The following is an 18,100-nucleotide window of genomic DNA, read 5'->3' on the forward strand; positions in this document are numbered from 1 at the left end:
AAGGCCCGATTTGCCTAATAAGCCAAGTTTTCCTGAATTAATATATTTTCTCTAATTTTTTTCTTATGAAATGATGAAGCTACCCATTTCATTATGTATGAGGTCAATTTTTTTTTATTGGAGTTAAAATTAACGTAGATATATGACCGAACCTAACCAACCCTACCTAACCTAACCTAACCTATCTTTATAGGTTAGGTTAGGTTAGGTAGCCGAAAAAGTTAGGTTAGGTTAGGTTAGGTAGGTTAGGTAGTCGAAAAACAAATAATTTTTGGCTACTGGCTACTAGGTACGACATATATATATATATATATATATATATATATATATATATATATATATATATATATATATATATATATATGCAAACAAGCCTGAATGGTCCCCAGGACTATATACAACTGAAATATATATATATATATATATATATATATATATATATATATATATATATACCTAACCTGAAATATATATATATATATATATATATATATATATATATATATATATATATATATATATATGCGTTCTGGCTACTAGGTACGACATATATATATATATGTCGTACCTAGTAGCCAGAACGCACTTCTCGGCCTACTATTCAAGGGCTGATTTGCCTAATAGGCCGAGTGATTTTCATTATTTTCAAAATATTGTTTCCAATTTGTTTATTTGAAATATTATTATATTATATTATATTAAGAACATAAATTATTTACTCAGTTATGTTAGTTTAGGTTTGGTTAAGATAGGTTAGGTAGGATTGGTTAGGTTCGGTCATATATCTATGTTAGTTTCAACTCAAATTAAAAGAACTTAACTCATACATAATGAAATGGATAGCTTTATCGTGTCATAAGAAAAAAATTAAAAAAATATTTAAATTAAGGAAAATTTGGCTTATTAGGCAAATCGGGCCTGGCATAGTAGGCCGAGAACTGTGTTCTGGCTACTAGGTACAACACACACACACACACACACACACACACACACACACACACACACACACACACACACACATTATATATATATATATATATATATATATATATATATATATATATATATATATATATGTCGTACCTAGTAGCCAGAACTCACTTCTCAGCCTACTATGCAAGGCCCGATTTGCCTAATAAGCCAAGTTTTCATGAATTAATATATTTTCTCAATTTTTTTTCTTATGAAATGATAAAGCTACCCATTTCATTATGAATGAGGTAATTTTTTTTTTATTGGAGTTAAAATTAACATAGATATATGACCGAACCTAACTAACCCTACCTAACCTAACCTAACCTATCTTTGCAGGTTAGGTTAGGTTAGGTGGCCGAAAAAGTTAGGTTAGATTAGGTTAGGTAGGTTAGGTAGTCGAAAAATAATTAATTCGCGAAAACTTGGCTTATTAGGCAAATCGGGCCTTGCATAGTTGGCTGAGAAGTGCGTTCTGGCTACTAGGTACGACATATATAAATATAAATATATATATATATATATATATATATATATATATATATATATATATATAATTGTACCTAGTAGCCAGAACACAGTACTCGGCCTACTATGCAAGGCCCGATGCCGATGTGAGAGCATGTCTCAAGATTCTCCCACAGCTGACTTGAATGGCTCATTGCAGTGCACAGTGCACCGATCTTCGTGCACAAGGCCCTATCTCTGTTAACCCTGGATAATAAACTGGCATGTTGGGTATGTCCAGAATGCCCTCTTAACCACGTTTATAATACGGAGGCCGCCGTATGTCCAGGCAGGAAGTAGATACAGGGAAGTTAAGCATACTTGCCACAAAGGGTCAGTGAGTACATTGGCCGGTGCGAAGCGTGAGAAAAGAGAGGAGACGCCTGCGAGGCGACAGTTTGACCCTGAGGTCAACTTCAACCAGGGCAATGGAGAAAAACAGCTGTGACATGGTCGTGACATTTTCATGACGTCACCTCTGCTACTGATCAGGAAACGGTCAATATGATTGGTTCCCGCTCATTTGCTGCAATGCCATTGGTCAAATTGTAATGCTTTGTGTACGTCCCATGAGATGCCTTGAGCCACTGGCAAGAGCATTCTCATGAGGGAGCTCTTATACAGAGGACGGGTCCTGTTCTGTCTATCGGCCAATAGACTGAACACCGTCCATTCCTTACCGTCAAGTTAAACTCGGCGTCTTTTCGATATATCAATGTTCGCCCGGAATCGCTTTGTGAATATATTGTTCAGAAGCCTAAGTGACAAATCACCAGAGCTAAACAGACTGGTATCAGGTAACCTCAAGTGACAAGTGGAGATCGTCTGTGAGTGACCTAGAGTGAACTGAGGCAGTGCCGCCACCTAAGTAATCTGTGTGTATCTTTTACACAGTGTACCTGCACCACAGTGTTCAGTGTAGTGCATGGTACCATATAACCTGCAGCAGCCAGCCGCCACTCTGTTCTGATCGTGTTGCCTCGAGCTGCCCGCCGCCGCCCTCACTGTACTACGTGACGTCACCACCCTTACTCACTGCCAGTGCCAGAGTGTGTGCGTGTGTCTGTGACATACAACACGCCCTCCTGCGAGTACCCCCGTTTCAAGTACGGTTTGTGGAAACCCTGTCGTCAATGGTCAAACGTCAACGAGGAAACCAGCTATCAGGCCACCTACGAGTGCTTGCATAAATGTGCCTGAGTGAATGAGTGAATAAGAGAAATACCCTCATCTGTAAGTACAAGATCTTGTCATTGTTTTATTGTGTCTGTCTGTGTTGATCTGAGCATCAACCACAGTTCTCACCTTCTCATACCTGACACAGGTTATAGGTGAATCGACGGTGTATGCGTGGTATCACGACATTAACTCGTCTGTGAATGTGAGCTTCACATACACCACACATTTAGTATTGTGTGACATTATTATTGTGCATGTTATTGCCTGTCCCATTGACAGTGTATTTGTGAGTTATTGCATATCATCATTACCCGAGTATTCGGTTGGAACTCTTGTGATCCCTTTGCATACCGGCAGTTAGGTTGCCGTGTTAATGATTGGCTGTCAACTGTGTTAAGTTAGGTGTTTCTCCACGAGTGGATCCGAGTCCATTAGCCAGACTTGCAAATGCAACCATTGCCTTTCTGACGCCAATCTAAAGTAAATCAAGCACCTTTTGTATTAGTGCTTAAGTTAGTAAATAAACTACTATTAAGCTTTATGCGGTGTTTCCGTTGAACAACTTCTGAATACTGCCAACAAATTACTCAAGCCTCCAGCTCTAGGTGTCTTCAACACCGAGTTGCCTAATTCACTAAACTATAAATGTGATGAGGACCCTAGGAGTCCCTTAAAGTGTTTAATCATTGAGGAGATTCCAACGATCAACGTGGAGCAGGACCAGGTGAGGCTAGTCTGAGAACAGACCCTCAGGGACTCTAACTCGACCTTGCTCCCAGGCCCTGTACGGTTGCTCTCGTATTTTCTCTGCTAATTCCGACAGCTTCGTGAAACGTCTGCCACATGTACATTGGCGACGTACGCATTGCTGTCGGGAAAGGAAAAAAGAAAACCCCCACACCTGATTTGCCTAATAAGCAAAGTTTTCCTGAATTTATATATTTTTCAGATGTTTTTCTTATGAATGATAAAGTTATCCATTCCATTGTGTATGAGTTTTTGTTTTTTAAATGTGAGTTAAAATTAACGTAGCTTTATGGCCGAACCTAACCAACCTTACCTAACCTAACCTAAGTTATCTTAACCTAACCTAAACTAACACAATTAAGTCATTTATATAAAAATATTATAAACAACAGAGGTCCCAGGACAGAGCCTTGAGGCACTCCACTTACATTATCCCACTCTGACTTAACCCTTTATACTAACTCTGTTTTCTTATAATATATATATAAATGATTTAGATTCAGGTTTGAGTATCCTCTTTAGTAAATACAGAGATAAAATATTTATTAAAAATACTACTCATCTCTTCATCATTATCTGACCTGTCTCAGTTTTTAATGGACCTATCCTTTCCCTAATCTTTGTTCGATATAACTGAAAAAGCCCATTAGGATTTGACTGTGCTTGCAATACTATGTGAACTTCATAGTTTCTTTTTGCCCTACTTACATCTTTTTATAAATTTTTTAACACGTACGAATTCTTGTTCTAAACTGACTTCCGCATTCCTATTCTTTTTGTACAAAGTAAGTAATTATCAAAAGAAGGCACCAAATCGGGAAGGCTATGTAGCACCATCAAATGTGCGGAATAATCAGAGGGCGCTAAATATCACCAAGGAAGCCAATACGAGAACAAAAACATATAAGACGAACAATATCAAAAGTATCCGAGTCACCAAGAATTCTATTGAGGGACAGGTGACCGCGAGGGGCGGTCGGAAAGCAAAACACACGCTCGTCCTGGAAGTCAGGACATTCAAGAAGGACATGCACGACCGTAAGAGGGACAATGCAATTAGGACAATAAGGAGCAGGGTGGCGCTCCATCAAGTGACCATGGGTTAAGCGAGTATGGCCAATACGCAACCTCGCCACAGCCGTATCCCATCGCCGGCTACGGTGGTAGGAGGACGGCCATAAGGAAACACAACATTTTAGAGTACGTAGTTTGTTACCAGTAACAGATGACCAAGAAGCCTGCCAACGGGTAAGGATGGAGGCATGGATAACCGGGTAAAAGTCGAAATATGGAATATCTTTACGAGAGATGGGACAAGAGCAGAGAGCTTCCTTGGCGGCACGCTCATTTAAAGACACACCAATATGGCTGGGAACCCAACAAAACTCAATCGACTTAAATTTACTGAGAACAAGAAACAGCCAATGCTGGATCTCGACAACTAATGGATGAACCAGATTAAAGGACCCGAGAGCCATTAGGGCACTACGAGAGTCAACAACAACTACAGAGGAAGACTGACAACGGGAAAGCAGGGGACGAAGAGCATAGAGAATAGCATAAAGCTCCGCTGTGAAGATGCTAGTCTCCGGAGGTAAGCGACACATATAAGTGCGATCAGGAAAAACAACAGAGTAGCCAACACCGTCCGCAGACTTAGACCCATCGGTGAAGACAGAAACAGAGTGGGAGTGAGAAAAAAGTGTTCAAGGAAAAGGCGTTTGAGAACCGTAGGAGGGGTAAAAGCTTTAGTGATGCAGGTCAAGGATGTACAAAACTGCGGAAGGGGGACTCTCCACGGGGGCAAAGAAGGAACAACACGAAGAGAAACATTAGAAATACGAACGGAAAGAGAATTCTGTAAGCGAGATAACCGGACAGAAAGAGGGTGGCGTTGAAGAGGAACAGGAACAGCAGGAGGGGGTAAAAGTTAAAGCACGACAGAGGGGAGAGGAAGGATATGTTGCAAGGACCGCGCAAGATAGCGAAGACAGTAACGATCACGGCGGTCCTGGAGAGACAGGAGGCCAGTGTCAACATATAAGCTGAGGACGGGAGTCGAACGAAAGGCACCAGAACTGAGGCGCAACCCAATAAGGCGCAAAGCATCAAGACGGCGAAGAGTAGAAGGAGAAGCAGACAAGTAAGCAGGGCAACCATAATCGAGCTTAGAGTGGAGGAGAGAGGAATGTAAAGCAAGGAGAGTGCGCCTATCCGCTCCCCAAAAAGTATGGAATAATACCCGAAGAAATTCGGGTATTATTTACCGGGTATTATTTATTTATTTATTTCGGGTATTATTATTATTATTCGGGTATAAGGGCCTTAGAGCACTCAACACGGAGGTGAGAGATATGGGGAGACCAAGACAAACGAGTGTCAAGGACTAACCGCAAAAGCTTCGCGGAATCTTTGTACTGAAGGGGATGACCATAAAGTTACAAAGAGGGACGAAGAACGTCCCGTTTCCGAGTAAAAGTCAGGACACAAGTCTTAGTAGTAGAGAACTTGAAGCCATGATTGATGGCCCAAGACGACACGGCATCAATCGCAAGTTGAAACTGGCGTTGAAGGCGAGGCGAATCATCACCCAGACAGCAAAGGGTAAGATCATCGACATAAAGAGAGGAGAAGACGCCTGAAGGAAGAGAGGAAAGAAGACAATTGAGGGCAACCAGAAAAAGAGTAGTGCTCAGAACACTACCCTGGGGTACACCTTCGTATTGCTGAAAAGAGGCAGAGAGAGCGGTACCAAGCTGCACCCGAAAGGAACGACGAGAGAGGAAGCTGCGGAGAAAGAGAGGGAGATGACCACGAAGGCCAAAAGAATGAAGCTAGGATAGAATATGATATCGCCAAGTGGTGTCGTAAGCCTTTTTCAGGTCAAAAAGGACGGCAACAACGAAGATCTTCGCAGCAAAAGCAGTACGAATATAGACCTCCAAGTTCACCAGGACATCTGTCGTGCTGTGGCACTTGCGGAAACCAAATTGAGAAGGGGAGAGGTGATGGTGTTCCAGGAACCACATCAGGCGAACGTTAACCATACGTTCAAAGAGTTTGCAGACACAACTTGTGAGGGCAATAGGGCGAAAGTCCTTAGGGGATGTTCCCGGAGACCCTGGTTTGCGAACAGAGAGGACAACGGCATCGAGCCAATCCCCAGGGACTGACGACGACTCCCAGATCCGATTATACAGACTCAGTAAATACTGAGACGTGCACTGAGGGAGGTGGCGAAGCATTTCATAATACCATCGGAGCCCGCCGCCGTAGAACCGCCGAGGGCCAGGGCAGAACGAAGTTCAGAGAGAGCGAAGGGATCGTTATAGGGAAGTCGAAGACGAGTGCAGAAATCTAAAGGACGAGACTCAAGGACAGGTTTACGAAGAAGGAAAGATCGGAGAAGATGAAGACCAGAGCTAACAGAAGAAAAGTGGGAACTTTTCTTCTATGGGAAGAAGAAAAGAGGGAAGGCGAGTGCGGTGGCCCTACGGGCCACCGCACTCGCCTTCCGAAAGAAAAGAAAAGAATCGGCCGTCTGCCGACGGCGGTGTCTCTTCCAGGCTGCACGCTTACAGCGGACAGCCCGAGCACAGTCTGCATTCTACCAGGGAACGCACTTCCGTGGACCCTGAGAGGAAGAGCGAGGAATAGAGTGGAGGGCAGCGTCGAAGACAGTGTCATGAAAAAGGAGGAGAGAGCGAGGGAGAGGTCAGAGAGGGTAGCTTTGAGGGTACAGAGCTTCCAGTCCGCTTTCGCAAACTGCCACCTAGGGAAGGAGAGGGGAGGGCGAAAAGAGAAAAAGGTAACAAGGATGGGGAAATGGTCACTGCCATGGAGGTCATCAAGAACCTGCCACGTGAAATCAAAGTAAAGAGAAGACGAGCAAAAAGAAAGATCAAGACAGGAAAGGGTGCGAGTCCGAGAGTCCAAATGCGTGGGCTCACCAGAATTCAGAAGAGAAGAGAGGATAAACGGCTCAAGAAGGCGACCCCAGGTGTTCGTCAGAACATCACCCGAAAGGGAATGATATGACAATTGAAATCACCCAGCAGGAGTACAGGCTCCGGCAAGGAATCTAGTAAGTGTTTCAGATCAGGAAGAGAAAGCGAGACACTCGGGGGGAGATAAATGGAACACACAGTGTACCATTTCCCCACAAAGATACAAGTAGCAGAACAATGGAGAGGCGAAGAAAAAAGTAAGGGAACATCAGTGCGAATCAAGAGAGCAGAAGAGTTAGGAGCCCCAGCAACAGCTGAGGGGGGGGGGGGAAAGAGAGAAAGGAATAGCCACGAAAGCGACCAGGACGAGCACCAAGCATCGGCTCCTGGAGACAGACACAAAGTGGTGAAAATCGCGAAATCAGAAGTTGGAGTTCAAGGAAATTGTCGTAATAACCCCGAATTTTCCATTGAAGAGTAGACATCGACGAGAAGAGAAAGGACAATTACAGAGAACAAGGAAGAAACAAAGGCCAAAGAGCAACATAGCACGTTAAAGAAGATCACGGTCAGCAAAGTCAGGGTTAGGGGGCATGGGTAAACTGAGCAAAGACGGAGGGAAGGAAGCGGAAGAACAAACCAGAGGTGGGCGGGCGGGATCCGGAGGAGGAGGAGGCAACCGAGAGGAGTAGTCGAGGACAGCAGCAGGAAGAGGGGGGAGTAGAAAGAGGGGAGTGCACCTCAACAAGAGCAACAACCGAGAGGGAAGCAGGGGTCAAAGAAACCTCCATAACAGGAACAGGGGGCGCAACCACCGAAATGGGAGGGGAAGGGGCGATAGAGTCAAAAGTAGGGGCCGAGGAAGAAAGCGAAGCCTTCTTACCCGCCGGGGAGGAGGAAGGAGAGGAGCCAGGCTTACGCTTCTGACTTAAAGAGAGCAGTGTCCCGGCAAGCAACTACATACTGGGAAACGGATTCCAGTGTTTCAACAGGAGAAGCTGAACGAGAGCACACACGACGGCCGGTAGGAGAGCGATGGACATCAGCCCGCACTGACAGGCAGCGGGGAGAGTCAATACATGGAGGAGAAGGATGGGCAGGAGGATAGGAGGGAAACGAGGAAGAAGACACAGGAGACATGACAGACCGGGCAGAAAGAAGGGGAACCCCAGACAGAGGACCAGGAGGGGGACCCTTCGGGACAGAACTCAAAGGAACAGAGGAGGGGGCAGTGGGCGTATCAGGGTCCAAGGCCCGGAAACAGTTGTGGCTCTGAGGAAGGTGGGAAGGACGAGGAGAGGAAGAGAGCAACACGCGAGCAAAAGATATATTAGCATAAGGCGGGAGCCAGCGAACCTGGCGCCTCACCTCAGGAAAAGATAAACGCTCCCGGTGCTTCAAGGTGAGGACGGCTGCCTCAAGCTTGTAATGGATACAGGCACGGGAGAAGGTAGGATGGGCCTCACCGCAGTTGAGGCAGCGAGCTTGGGGAGAAGTGCACTCCAACTTAGAGTGACCTTCGCCCCCACACAAAGGACAGAGACAGTCCCAGAGCAGCGGAGGGCACCATGCCCAAACCTCCAGCACTTGTTACAAAGCCTAGGAGAAGGAATGTACTCCTGGACAGAGCACCTGGCACCAGCAAGAATGACAGAGGGTGGAAGGGTCCTACCATCAAAGGTAATCTTCACAACCCGAAGGGGTTGACGGCGACGACCACGAGGGGGACGAGTAAACGAGTCTACCTGGAGGACAGAATGGCCTTGGGCATCAAGGATATGCCGAATATCATCGTGGCAGTCCTGCAGATTCCGAACACCGGTCGCAACATGGGTCGGGAGAATAGTGCCAACACTGGCATTCAACTGAGCATTCTTTGAGACCCGAACAGGGATCTCGCCAAGGCAGGATAAGGCAGCCAAGTGGGAAGCTGCATCCTGAGAAGGAGCAGCAACAACACGTGTACCGAGACGAGTGGGGTTGAAGGTAACAGAGGCATCCATGAAATCATCAAGATGCCGATGGAGTCAGGAGGCGGAGAATCAAGAGGGAGGAGATCAAAGTATTTGGCCCATGAAGTGGGACCAAACAAGGCCTGATACGCATCAGTACGGGAAGGAATCGAGCGAGTGCGGCCATGGCGCGGACGGCGTTGAGAACCCCCAGAGAGAGAGGGGTCAAAAGGCGCAGTAGTCACAACGAGAGACTTAGCAGCACCAGGGGACGAAGTGATCACCATTGGGGGCTTGAGGCTCGACCCAACCACAGAGGAGGGAGGGGAGCTGGAGGAAGAAGTCAGGAGGGTCAGAGGAAGAGCAAGGTCGGGGCCCAACGCAGCGGGGCCTACAGAGCCCGGGCTTCCAATACAGGCCGACTCAGGGGCTTGGTCGCCCACCCCACGAGCCTGAGAGGGTACAACAGAAACATACATTTACATACAGACGAAAAGTGAAAAATTCATGCACGAATGTGCCCCCACACCCACCATGGAGCGTCAATTAGAGGCAGGACACCCAACAGGAAGCTATCGCCGATCATGCCGGGGCCCCCTAGGGGTACGTCGTGAGTATATGCCCCACAAACGCCACCTTAAGAACCGTCAGTCCGTCGAGATCGGGTTCTACAACGAAAGGGGGATTGACAATAAAAGGTTCCCCTCACTTGAGACGTTAGGTACTACAGTTCTACGGGTGCAAGAGGATGCCTCCTCAAGCACCCGGGAATCAAAATAGAAGAAGTCCAAAGGAATAACCAAAACAAGCAAAAGGTCGGCAGGAAACGACAAGCAGATAGGAGAAGAGGAGGGAGAAAAACCGAAACATAAGGAAAAGGAAAAGCGATCCAGCACAATTAGAGAAGACAGCAGCAGGAGCGTAAGGCCATAAAAGGACAGAGGACTGTCCCACGGAGCATCACACTCCAGCAGCCGTCCACCAAGCCCCTTCATGGCGCCAAAGGGCTGGATGGGGAGGGGGCTTTTTGTACAAAGCTCTCTTCCTACCTTTCAGGTTCTTCAGATCCTTTGATATCCATTTTGGGTCATTAATATTCGATCTATTCAATTTGTATAGTATACTACGTTCCTGAGCTTTACTTAGAATATTTTTAAATAAGTTATATTTTGAGTTATTATATTATATATATAATACACTGTCACCGAGTGGGGGAAAGGCTAACATCGACGTCAACCAGTAAGGACTTGGTGTCGACGGTGTGGGAGTGAGTAGAGCTCTGTCTCTGCTCCAGTTTCTGCAGACGCTCATTGCCTCGTCCGGTGACTCTGATTGCCCATCAGAATTCCCGCCACCAGACGAGCCATGCCGGGCTGGTCAAACAACCCACACGGTCATTGACCCCGTTCTTCCTGTAACAATAATATATACTGAACGCTTAGTAATTTATACTTTGTACAAATTATCACCCGAAGGAGTTAAATTCTTCCTGGGTGTGACGAATTAACACTTTTCTCACTCCCTTCACGTAACAGGTATTAATGGGGTAGTAAATTAAGAGTGTGGCATGTTGGCAGCTTATGTTCTTCTGGTTGCTTCCGTTCCTGTTACAGGGTCAATCAGTTCAGCTTCTACATTGGCCCGGGGTCTTGAAGTGGAGTGAGTGTAACAGTGTATTAGCTGTTTATTGATTGTTGGTCTAGATTTCTTGATATGTAGCGCTTCACTGATGTCTAATCTTCTATTGTCATTGTATCTATCAATTATTTCGGCGTTGCTCGTCAGAGTATCCCTGGTGATCGTCTCGTTATGTGTGGCGATTGTATGTTCCCTGATGGAGCACTGCTGTTTGTGTATTGTTAAACGCCTAAAGGGAGACGTTGTTGTTTCTCAGGCAGGCAGGAAGCAGACAGTCAGGCTAGGAGGCAGGCAGGGAGGCAGACAGGCAGGCATGCAGGCAGGCAGGTAGACAGGCAGGCAGATAAGCAGGCAGGTACAGAGGCAGGCAGGCATGCAGGCAGGCAGGAAGCAGGCAGGGAGGCAGGCAGGCAGGCAGGCGAGCAGGCAGGCCGGCAGGCAGGCCGGCAGGCAGGCCGGCAGGCAGGCCGGCAGGCAGGCCGGCAGGCAGGCCGGCAGGCAGGAAGGGAAGCAAGCTGGGTGGCAGGCAGGCAGACAGGGAGTCAGGCAGGCAAGCAGGCAGGCACGCAGAGAGCCATGCAGGTAGGCACGCAGAGAGCCATGCAGGCAGGCACGCAGAGAGCCATGCAGGCAGGCAGGCAGGCTGGGTGGCAGGCAGGCAGGCAGACAGGGAGTCAGGCAGGCAAGCAGGCAGGCACGCAGAGAGCCATGCAGGTAGGCACGCATAGAGCCATGCAGGTAGGCACGCAGAGAGCCATGCAGGCAGGCACGCAGAGAGCCATGCAGGCAGGCAGGCAGGCTGGGTGGCAGGCAGGCAGGCAGACAGGGAGTCAGGCAGGCAAGCAGGCAGGCACGCAGAGAGCCATGCAGGCAGGCACGCAGAGAGCCATGCAGGCAGGCACGCAGAGAGCCATGCAGGTAGGCACGCAGAGAGCCATGCAGGCAGGCACGCAGAGAGCCATGCAGGTAGGCACGCAGAGAGCCATGCAGGCAGGCACGCAGAGAGCCATGCAGGCAGGCACGCAGAGAGCCATGCAGGCAGGCACGCAGAGAGCCATGCAGGCAGGCACGCAGAGAGCCATGCAGGTAGGCACGCAGAGAGCCATGCAGGCAGGCACGCAGAGAGCCATGCAGGTAGGCACGCAGAGAGCCATGCAGGCAGGCACGCAGAGAGCCATGCAGGCAGGCAGGCAGGCTGGGTGGCAGGCAGGCAGGCAGACAGGGAGTCAGGCAGGCAAGCAGGCAGGCACGCAGAGAGCCATGCAGGTAGGCACGCAGAGAGCCATGCAGGCAGGCACGCAGAGAGCCATGCAGGCAGGCAGGCAGGCTGGGTGGCAGGCAGGCAGGCAGACAGGGAGTCAGGCAGGCAAGCAGGCAGGCACGCAGAGAGCCATGCAGGCAGGCAGGCAAAGAGCCATGCAGGCAGGCACGCAGAGAGCCATGCAGGCAGGCAGGCTGGGTGGCAGGCAGGCAGGCAGACAGGGAGTCAGGCAGGCAAGCAGGCAGGCACGCAGAGAGCCATGCAGGCAGGCACGCAGAGAGCCATGCAGGCAGGCACGCAGAGAGCCATGCAGGCAGGCACGCAGAGAGCCATGCAGGCAGGCACGCAGAGAGCCATGCAGGCAGGCACGCAGAGAGCCATGCAGGCAGGCACGCAAAGAGCCATGCAGGTAGGCACGCAGAGAGCCATGCAGGCAGGCACGCAGAGAGCCATGCAGGTAGGCACGCAGAGAGCCATGCAGGCAGGCACGCAGAGAGCCATGCAGGCAGGCACGCAGAGAGCCATGCAGGCAGGCACGCAGAGAGCCATGCAGGCAGGCACGCAGAGAGCCATGCAGGTAGGCACGCAGAGAGCCATGCAGGCAGGCACGCAGAGAGCCATGCAGGTAGGCACGCAGAGAGCCATGCAGGCAGGCACGCAGAGAGCCATGCAGGCAGGCAGGCAGGCTGGGTGGCAGGCAGGCAGGCAGACAGGGAGTCAGGCAGGCAAGCAGGCAGGCACGCAGAGAGCTATGCAGGTAGGCACGCAGAGAGCCATGCAGGCAGGCACGCAGAGAGCCATGCAGGCAGGCAGGCTGGGTGGCAGGCAGGCAGGCAGACAGGGAGTCAGGCAGGCAAGCAGGCAGGCACGCAGAGAGCCATGCAGGCAGGCAGGCAAAGAGCCATGCAGGCAGGCACGCAGAGAGCCATGCAGGCAGGCAGGCTGGGTGGCAGGCAGGCAGGCAGACAGGGAGTCAGGCAGGCAAGCAGGCAGGCACGCAGAGAGCCATGCAGGCAGGCACGCAGAGAGCCATGCAGGCAGGCACGCAGAGAGCCATGCAGGCAGGCACGCAGAGAGCCATGCAGGCAGGCACGCAGAGAGCCATGCAGGCAGGCACGCAGAGAGCCATGCAGGCAGGCAGGCAGAGAGCCATGCAGGCAGGCACGCAGAGAGCCATGCAGGCAGGCACGCAGAGAGCCATGCAGGCAGGCAGGCAGGCTGGGTGGTAGGGAGACAGTCAGGGTTACATTTTATATGAATATTTTCTATTAACTGAAAAGTTTCATTTGTATTTAAATAAGTTTTAATATGGTTTAAGTGGAACACTTGCAGTGCCTAAATATATATTAATTGTCTTCTAATAGGAAGATTGAAAGGGAGTGATGGCTTCACAAACAATATACTCCCGAGGCGAATATCATGAGCAATGAGTCGTACTTAAGTAGCACTTAACAAATCATTCTGTGATTACCGCTGGGAGGGGGAGACGCTAAACACCTTTGTTCCTAACGTGAAAGTTTAATAGTGTTTATCGATAATATTGTTTATGGCATAAATGTGTGTGTGATTTACTATTTGTATTTGCCTATTTGTGCCTATTGGATAGAGCTGTTAGTTCTTGGACCCCTCTTTTCTAACCAATTTATGTTCCTTTATTATGTCTAATACTTATTTCTTTCTAACACACACACAAACATCCTCAGGAAGTAACCCATAGTGGCTACCTAACTCACAAGTACCTATTTGCTGCTAGGTGAAAAGGTACATCAGAGCGAAAAAATCTCTGCCCATTTGATTCCTCCTCAGCCGGGAATTGAACCCGGGCCCATTAGGACTACGGCCCAAGAGCGCTGTCCAATCAGCTTGCAAGGCCCCTGTGTGTGTTATCACGTAGTTGGGCTTGTGGGGGTTCGATGTGATATCAACCATCAGATCTTTCACTCTACTTAACTCTTAAAGGAGTTTTCCTCCCAGATGGCACCTTGTGTTCAGCCTCCTGCTGCCTTTGCCTAATTTATTTATTTTACACTTTCTTGAGTTAAACTTTAGTAGCCATTTTCTAGACCATTCCTCCAGTTTGCCCATGTCACCCTGCTGTCTCTTTCTATCTTCATCTGTCTTGATTCTTCTCATAATTTTTGTCTCATCAGCAAACATTGTGAGGAATGAGTCTATCTCCTCTGGAAGATCGTTTACATATATAAGAAACAGGATGGGTCCAAGTACAGAGCCCTCTGGGACTCCACTGGTGACATCTTGCCACTCTGATGTCTCCCCCCCCCCTCACAGTTACTCGCTGTTTCCTCTTGCTTAGATACTCCCTTATCTACTGGAGCACCTTACCTTTAACTCCTTCCTGTTGCTCCAACTTTTGTAACAACCTTTTGTTGGGTACTGTGATAAAGGCTTTCTGACAGTCCAAGAAAATGCAGTCTGCCCTCCCTCCTTTTTCTTGCCTAATTTTCTTTGCCTGGTCATGGAACTCTATTAAGCCTGTAAGGAACGATTTACCATCCCTGTACACATGCTGGTGGTGTGTTACAAAGCTCTTTCCCTCCAGATGTTCGACGAACTTTTTCCTCACAATTTTCTCCATCACCTTGCATGATATACAAGTTAGGGAAACTGGCCTGTTGTTCAGTGCCTTTTGCCTGCCACCCTTTGTACTCAACTAGTTGTGCTTGCGAGGGTTGAGCTATGGCCCTTGTTTCCGCCTATATATATATATATATATATATATATATATATATATATATATATATATATATATATATAACTTTTTAGACACTCAACCCACCAGGAGACTCGAACACTGGCCAACAAGGTGGCAGTTGCATGCTGTATCCACTACGCTATACTTCAAAGCCATTAAGAGAGGTAGGAATTCTGGGGTATTTAACCAACCAGAACTCCAATCCTCTCCCAGGCGATGAGATAGTGTGGGACCTCGGATGCTCTTTCATCGGTTCCTGTTATATGGGAAAACTCAGTGCCAAATGCTTAATGCACAGACTACCCTATTCCAGTAGCTGAAGTTTATAACTTTTTAGACACTCAACCCACCAGGAGACTCGAACACTGGCCAACAAGGTGGCAGTTGCATGCTGTATCCACTACGCTATACTTCAAAGCCATTAAGAGAGGTAGGAATTCTGGGGTATTTAACCAACCAGAACTCCAATCCTCTCCCAGGCGATGAGATAGTGTGGGACTTCGGATGCTCTTTCATCGGTTCCTGTTATATGGGAAAACTCAGTGCCAAATGCTTAATGCACAGACTACCCTATTCCAGTAGCTGAAGTTTATAACTTTTTAGACACTCAACCCACCAGGAGACTCGAACACTGGCCAACAAGGTGGCAGTTGCATGCTGTATCCACTACGCTATACTTCAAAGCCATTAAGAGAGGTAGGAATTCTGGGGTATTTAACCAACCAGAACTCCAATCCTCTCCCAGGCGATGAGATAGTGTGGGACCTCGGATGCTCTTTCATCGGTTCCTGTTATATGGGAAAACTCAGTGCCAAATGCTTAATGCACAGACTACCCTATTCCAGTAGCTGAAGTTTATAACTTTTTAGACACTCAACCCACCAGGAGACTCGAACACTGGCCAACAAGGTGGCAGTTGCATGCTGTATCCACTACGCTATACTTCAAAGCCATTAAGAGAGGTAGGAATTCTGGGGTATTTAACCAACCAGAACTCCAATCCTCTCCCAGGCGATGAGATAGTGTGGGACCTCGGATGCTCTTTCATCGGTTCCTGTTATATGGGAAAACTCAGTGCCAAATGCTTAATGCACAGACTACCCTATTCCAGTAGCTGAAGTTTATAACTTTTTAGACACTCAACCCACCAGGAGACTCGAACACTGGCCAACAAGGTGGCAGTTGCATGCTGTATCCACTACGCTATACTTCAAAGCCATTAAGAGAGGTAGGAATTCTGGGGTATTTAACCAACCAGAACTCCAATCCTCTCCCAGGCGATGAGATAGTGTGGGACCTCGGATGCTCTTTCATCGGTTCCTGTTATATGGGAAAACTCAGTGCCAAATGCTTAATGCACAGACTACCCTATTCCAGTAGCTGAAGTTTATAACTTTTTAGACACTCAACCCACCAGGAGACTCGAACACTGGCCAACAAGGTGGCAGTTGCATGCTGTATCCACTACGCTATACTTCAAAGCCATTAAGAGAGGTAGGAATTCTGGGGTATTTAACCAACCAGAACTCCAATCCTCTCCCAGGCGATGAGATAGTGTGGGACCTCGGATGCTCTTTCATCGGTTCCTGTTATATGGGAAAACTCAGTGCCAAATGCTTAATGCACAGACTACCCTATTCCAGTAGCTGAAGTTTATAACTTTTTAGACAACCCACCAGGAGACTCGAACACTGGCCAACAAGGTGGCAGTTGCATGCTGTATCCACTACGCTATACTTCAAAGCCATTAAGAGAGGTAGGAATTCTGGGGTATTTAACCAACCAGAACTCCAATCCTCTCCCAGGCGATGAGATAGTGTGGGACCTCGGATGCTCTTTCATCGGTTCCTGTTATATGGGAAAACTCAGTGCCAAATGCTTAATGCACAGACTACCCTATTCCAGTAGCTGAAGTTTATAACTTTTTAGACACTCAACCCACCAGGAGACTCGAACACTGGCCAACAAGGTGGCAGTTGCATGCTGTATCCACTACGCTATACTTCAAAGCCATTAAGAGAGGTAGGAATTCTGGGGTATTTAACCAACCAGAACTCCAATCCTCTCCCAGGCGATGAGATAGTGTGGGACCTCGGATGCTCTTTCATCGGTTCCTGTTATATGGGAAAACTCAGTGCCAAATGCTTAATGCACAGACTACCCTATTCCAGTAGCTGAAGTTTATAACTTTTTAGACACTCAACCCACCAGGAGACTCGAACACTGGCCAACAAGGTGGCAGTTGCATGCTGTATCCACTACGCTATACTTCAAAGCCATTAAGAGAGGTAGGAATTCTGGGGTATTTAACCAACCAGAACTCCAATCCTCTCCCAGGCGATGAGATAGTGTGGGACCTCGGATGCTCTTTCATCGGTTCCTGTTATATGGGAAAACTCAGTGCCAAATGCTTAATGCACAGACTACCCTATTCCAGTAGCTGAAGTTTATAACTTTTTAGACACTCAACCCACCAGGAGACTCGAACACTGGCCAACAAGGTGGCAGTTGCATGCTGTATCCACTACGCTATACTTCAAAGCCATTAAGAGAGGTAGGAATTCTGGGGTATTTAACCAACCAGAACTCCAATCCTCTCCCAGGCGATGAGATAGTGTGGGACCTCGGATGCTCTTTCATCGGTTCCTGTTATATGGGAAAACTCAGTGCCAAATGCTTAATGCACAGACTACCCTATTCCAGTAGCTGAAGTTTATAACTTTTTAGACACTCAACCCACCAGGAGACTCGAACACTGGCCAACAAGGTGGCAGTTGCATGCTGTATCCACTACGCTATACTTCAAAGCCATTAAGAGAGGTAGGAATTCTGGGGTATTTAACCAACCAGAACTCCAATCCTCTCCCAGGCGATGAGATAGTGTGGGACCTCGGATGCTCTTTCATCGGTTCCTGTTATATGGGAAAACTCAGTGCCAAATGCTTAATGCACAGACTACCCTATTCCAGTAGCTGAAGTTTATAACTTTTTAGACACTCAACCCACCAGGAGACTCGAACACTGGCCAACAAGGTGGCAGTTGCATGCTGTATCCACTACGCTATACTTCAAAGCCATTAAGAGAGGTAGGAATTCTGGGGTATTTAACCAACCAGAACTCCAATCCTCTCCCAGGCGATGAGATAGTGTGGGACCTCGGATGCTCTTTCATCGGTTCCTGTTA

Source organism: Procambarus clarkii, chromosome 6, assembly GCF_040958095.1.
Source record: "Procambarus clarkii isolate CNS0578487 chromosome 6, FALCON_Pclarkii_2.0, whole genome shotgun sequence".
NCBI classification, from domain to species: domain Eukaryota; kingdom Metazoa; phylum Arthropoda; class Malacostraca; order Decapoda; family Cambaridae; genus Procambarus; species Procambarus clarkii.